Source organism: Vulpes vulpes, chromosome 12 (genome assembly GCF_048418805.1).
Source record: "Vulpes vulpes isolate BD-2025 chromosome 12, VulVul3, whole genome shotgun sequence".
In the NCBI taxonomy this organism is placed as follows: Eukaryota; Metazoa; Chordata; class Mammalia; order Carnivora; family Canidae; genus Vulpes; species Vulpes vulpes.
Genome location: NC_132791.1, coordinates 33,271,875 through 33,277,881, shown reverse-complemented (window position 1 = coordinate 33,277,881; position 6,007 = coordinate 33,271,875). Strand labels below are relative to the sequence as shown.

The following is a 6,007-nucleotide window of genomic DNA, read 5'->3' as shown; positions in this document are numbered from 1 at the left end:
GGATGGGCATGGAAATGATTAATTCTGCTCTTCCATATAGCAGACAACTCTGCTTTGAGGCAGACTGGCCCCTCACCACCCTGGGTCACTTTCTGATTGCACTTTCCAGAAGTATCTACCTTTGGTTCTATGGTGAACCCAGTAGACAACTGCCCCTGCCCCTTTCTGAGAACTAATTACTGGAGGTACTTCCCCTAGCAAAAAAGAAATACTCTCCCCATTTCTCTTTTCCCTTTCGTCAATCTCAAGGATCCTTAAGAAAATATGTTATTTGATTATTGTCTAGTTTTATGCAAGGTAGTTTTCTCAGTTTCCCATCTATATAGCTTCCTTGATGTGTAAGGCCAAATTTTATTTTGCCTTGCTGTTCCTACCTAAACATGAGAGTATGGCAACTAATAAAAACTTTTTACATGTTGGGACCCCTGGGTGACTTAGTGGTTGATCATCTGCCTTTGGCTCAGGGCCTGATCCTGGGGTCCTGGGATGGAGTCCCACATCAGGCTCACCCACAGGGAAGCCTGCTTCTCCCTCTGCCTATGTTTCTGCCTCTCTCTCTCTCTCTCTGTCTCTAATAAATAAATAAATAAAATCTTAGAAACAACTTTTTACATGTTAAAATAGCTTTAAAATCATATAGCAATTTATCAGACTTGGTTACTTAGAAGTTGGTGGGTAGGAAGTAAATCGTAGAAAGTAAATCCTAAATCTTCCTACCTGATTTACTTCCTGGGTTGTGGCTAACTTCATATTTCTTTTTTTTTAAACTTCATATTTCATCTATAACAGTTTTCACACCAAAAGTTAATGAGAGCAACAAAAATCAGTCCATTGAGTGATTTATAATGAGAGGAACACAATTTCTGTCTTCTCTTCACCTCCCATAAAGAAAAAATAGTACCAATAGCTTCTTCTAGGTAGAACATGCTGATTTGTTCTCTTATTCATTAAAAATTAATTTTGGCACTTTACCCCATCAAGAAGGCTGGCTTGGTTGGGGAACAGGTACGATTTTAGTCTGTCAATAATTTTTCCCCGTTAGAACCTCTCTCTCTCCTCCTCTCCTTCAGATCTCACATTTTGCTAGTAAACAAGAGCCCAAGTAGGACCCGAGGCAGCTCAATCACCCACCTAGATGGAGACAGAAGTTAGGCAACGATTATTCTCAGTATGTTCAGAAAGACTTTAAAGGTCAACTTAATCTCTGAGAGTAGTCCACAGGCAGAAAACGCTTAGGAGCGGTTTTCTCAGTTCCTTGGCTGCAATCTCTCCAGAGACATAGTTCTCCAAGACCGAGTTAGGTACCGAAAGGGCTGCGGCAGCACCAGAGGATCCTGTGCGCTGTCGGATGGACAACTGAGAATTCAGAAAACTAGATCGTCGGAAGCCCATTCACTCAAAGACAAGCTCCAGCGGGGGTGGGGTGGTGGCGGTGGCCCATAATAACGTATTCATTCAAAAAGCGTGTTCCTGTGCTTATCTGAGCGGGGAGCGGGCCCTTCGCGCGGGGCCGGGCCGCGTCCGAGACGGCTTCCCGGCGCCCAGTCCCCGCCCCAGCCGCCGGCTTCAAAGGCCGCAGCCCAGCACAGCCTTTCCCAGCTACCGTCACCCCCACCGCCCGCGCCCCGCACCCACTCCCCGGGCCGGTTACCACGGGAAAGCCCCGGCCTCGGCGCCGGGTTGCGGTCCTGCGGCCTCGCCTCGCCTCGCGCTTTCTCCCTCCTCTCCCTTTCTCGCACCCTCCTCTCTCTCTCTCGCCCGCTCTTCCTTTTCTAACCAGGAGAAGCCGAGCTCGCGTTCCCCCCGGCGCGCACCTGCGCGACCCAGGCCCGGCCCCGCGCGGGCTCCCGGGCCCCTCCGCGGGGGCGCGGCCGTGCGGGCGGGAGGACCGGAGGGCGGGCGGGCGGACGGGCGTGCGCGCGCTCGGCCCGCAGGAGACGCGCACGTGGAGCGGCCGCGGGTTCCCGGCGGCGCAGGGCCGCGTGGAGGCCCCGGGGCCTGGGAGGAGGCGCCCGAGCCACAGCGGAGCCTGCTGGGCGACGGTAGGAGAGTGACTGTGCGTGTGTGTGTGTGTGTGTGTACGCGCGCGTGTGCGCAAGAGACTGGAGTAAAAAGGAGTGGGCTCCTGCAGTCCAGAGGAGCCTGGGGAGGAGGGGAGAAGGTGGAAAACATTTGAAGGAACGTAGCGCAGTGTCAGAGCTAGAGATATTCAGAGAAATAGTGGGGGCAGATACCCAGATGGCAGGAGGGCCAGGAGTGGGGCACTGGATCCCAGTCAGGCGGGATGTAGGGGGGAAGGAACTTGGAGCATCAGACAGCTGGCCTTTCTACTCTGATAGAAAACAAAAAATAGAAGTGACATCAGTGCAAGTAACAGGGTTGGAAGCTCCAAGAGCCCATCCCTAAACAGACACACCAAAAAGATGAGCGTCAGAATTCACTGTGTGGGAACTCTAGAAAGTAAGTAGTCACTGATTTACAGCGACCAAGTGAACTTCCTGATCAAGAAAAAGATGACTTAAACACAGCACTAGCAACCTTAAAGGGATACAAGGGATTATAAGAGAAAACTATGAACAATGTACGCTAGCAAACCTAAATAAAATAGACAAATCCCATAGAAATACACTGACTACCAAAACTTACTCAAAAACCTCCTGACAAAAGTCCAGGAGCAGATGGCTTCAATAGTGAATTGTATCAAATGTTTAAAGAACAATTAACACCAGTCCTTCTCTAATTCTCCTAAGAAATAGAATATTGAACACTTCCTGACTCATTCAATTGGGGCAACATTACCCTGATACCAATATCAGGCAAAGACATTACAAGAAAAGAAAATTACAGACCAATACCCCCTTTGAATAAAGATGAAAAAAAAAAAAAAACAAAATCTTTGCAAACCAAACCTAGCAGAATGTTAAAATAATTATACCATGATCAAGTGAAATTTATCCCAGGAATGCAAGGGGTTTGACATATAAAAGTCAATCAGTGTAATATATCATATTAATAGAATAAAGAAAAAAACATACCATCATGTTGATGTGGAAAAAGAATTTGAGAAAATCCAACACTCTTTCATGATAAGAAAAAAAATCAACAAAGTAGGAATGAACAGAACTTCTTCAATCTGGTTAAGGGTTTCTTTTTTCCATAGTGAATATGATAATCAGTGGTGAAAGACTAGGAAGTTTCTTACTAATATCAGGCACAAGAAAAGAATGCCTGTTTTTGTTTCTTCTGTTCAAAGGTGTACAAATTACATAGTCCTGAATCGTAACCTAAGAAATTAGGCAAGAAAAAAAAAATAGATGAGGCATCCAAATTGGAAAGGAATAAGTAAAACTAACCTTCTTTGCAGATAATCACATGATCATATTTATAGAAAATCCTGAAGAATCCACTAAAAATAAAATAAGCAATTTTAGTGAAGCTGCAGGATAAAAGACCAACAGACCAGAATCAGTTGTGTTTCTATACACTAGCAAGAAAAAGTCCAAATAAAAGAAAAAAGAAAAGAGCTGGATTTTTAGTAGCATCAAAAAGGAATAAAATAGGAATAAATATGTGCAATATTTGTAAACTAAAAATCACAAAACTTTGCTGGAATTAAAGGCTAAATGAATGGAAACACATCCTGTGTTCATGAATTGGAAAGCTTAATATTAAAAGGTGGCAGGCAGTAGGACCCAAAATGATCTACATATGCAATGCAGTTCCCATGAAAGTCCCAGGGCCTTTTTTTTTTTTTTTTTTTTTTGGTAGAAATGTAAAAACTGATCCATAAGTGTGTATGCAATTGCAAGGAACCCCAGATACAAGCTTAAAACAGATTAAAATGATTTTGAAAAAGAAGAACAAAGGCTACTCACAATTCCCATTTGAAAACATACTACAAAGTTACAGTAATCAAAATAGTATAGAACTGGCACAAAGATAAACATATCTCCATGGAAGAGAATTGAGAGTTTAGAAACAAACCAATACCTCTATAGTCAATTGGTTTTTGACAAGATTCCTAGATCATTCAACTGGCAAAGAATAGCCTCTTTAACAAATGGTGCTAGGACAATTGGATATCCACATGAAAAAGAATGAAGTTAGAGCTCTACCTTCTACTATAGGGAAAAACAAACTCCATAAAAACTAGTTTTTTGTGCACGAAAGGACACTATCAAGAAAGTGAAATGATAACATACAGAATGAGAGAAAATGTTTATAAACCATTTATTTGATAAAGGTCTAGTATCTATAATATACAAAGAAGTCTTACAACTTAACAACAAAAAGGAAAACAACTCAGATGAGATCGGGCGTGTTCAGGGTGGTGTGGCCATAGACAAGAACTACTCAATTTAAAAATGGGCAAAGGACTTGAATAGACATTTCTCCTAAGAAAATATGCAAATAACCAATAAACACATGAAAAGATATTCAACATCTGTAGTCATTAAGGAAATGCAAATCAAACCCCACTGGGATGGCTTCTGAAAAAAAAAAAGCACCCAGAAAATAACAAGTGTTATCAAGGATAAGGAGATACTGGAACCCTTGTATATTGTTGTGAGAATATTTGATGGTGCAGCTACTGTGCAAAACAGTTTGACAGTTCTTGAAAAAGTTAAACATAGAACTATTATATGACCCAGCAATTTCACTCCTAGGTATATACCCCAAAGAATTGAAAACAAGCCATCAAACAAATACTCATAATGGAATATAGCACTCATCACAATAGCTAAAATGCGGGAACAACCCAAATATTCATTATGATATAGAGTAAATAATGGAATACTATTCAGCCATTAAAAGGAATGAAGTAGTGGTAGATGCTACAACATGGATGAACTGCAAATACGCCAAATGAAAGAAGCCAGACGCAAAAGGTGACATATTGTATGCTTCCAATTATATGAAATGTACAGACTAGGTAAATCCATAGAGACAAAAGATTAGTGGTGGCCAGGGCGTGGGGACAGGGAGGATTTAATGAGTATGGTTAGTAGGTATAGGGTCTCATTTGGAGGTGATCAAAATGTTTTGGAACTAGATAAATGTGATGCACAACATTGTAAGTTTACTAAATGCCACCGAACTGTACAGTTTAAAATTGTTAATTTTCTGTGAATTGCACCTCAAAAAACAAGTCATGAAGGTATGGTTCCCTGCTGCAGAGGAGACAGCATGGCCTCTGGGCCTCCGCGGAAGTTAGTGCCACGTATGTTCCTCCTGCTGCTGTGGCAGAGAAGCTGGAGTTGCTTTTGATTTGAGTGGTGGTGAGTAGCTACTTCACAGCCCTGTGTAGCCACTGTGGGGGAGTTCTAGAGAGCTGGGTGGGGCATGGTGGAGGCAGCTCGGGTCAGACACCCTCCCCCAAGCAGGCTGCAGAGGCTGGCTTTGTGGTTGTGGACCACTCTGTCATATATTTCTGTGGAGCTTAGGGCAAAATACCCCAAATCTTGAGAGGCTCATCTCCTACAGCCAAATAAGTAGTGGAAGGCCAAGTGTGAGTCTGGTAATTTGAAGTCTCCCTGGAGTTTCTCTTCCCCATTTCATCCATCTTAAAAGATCCAGCTCTTGACAGTTTATCATCTGAAATCCAGATGTCTTAATATCCATGCTATGTACTCTTACTGCAGCATCCATTTACCTTTTAGAAAAAAAATACTATCTTCCAGTCAATGAAATTGATGTTTAAATTTTTAGTCATGTGTTTGTATGTTCATTAGTTGATGCCTGTCCCCTCCTTTCTCATGACAAGGTGCCCTAATAGGTGCTCAATAAATATTGTCTGAACAAATGAGTAACCACACCTTTTTTTTTTTTAAGGTGAACCTTGGCACTACCACTTGATGGCAGTTGGACAAGGAAAGGCTATGTAACCCATTTAAGTTCCGTATCCTTAGTTCACTAAATGTCTGTAATAACAACAGCGCCTTGCAGGGTGTTGAGGCTGGAAAGAGGAAGGGGGAAGTGCCCACATAGATGTGTTTTCAGGGCCTAC

General features: G+C 42.7%; 1 long non-coding RNA gene across 1 annotated transcript; it reads left to right on the top strand.

The window, feature by feature from the left end:
* The first annotated feature begins 1,958 nt into the window (after window positions 1–1,958).
* LOC112911640 (uncharacterized) lies at window positions 1,959–5,924 on the top strand. The gene is made up of 3 exons (XR_003233401.2): window positions 1,959–2,042; window positions 5,151–5,279; window positions 5,833–5,924. It is a non-coding gene; the product is annotated as an uncharacterized lncRNA (long non-coding RNA).
* The last annotated feature ends 83 nt before the right edge of the window (window positions 5,925–6,007 follow it).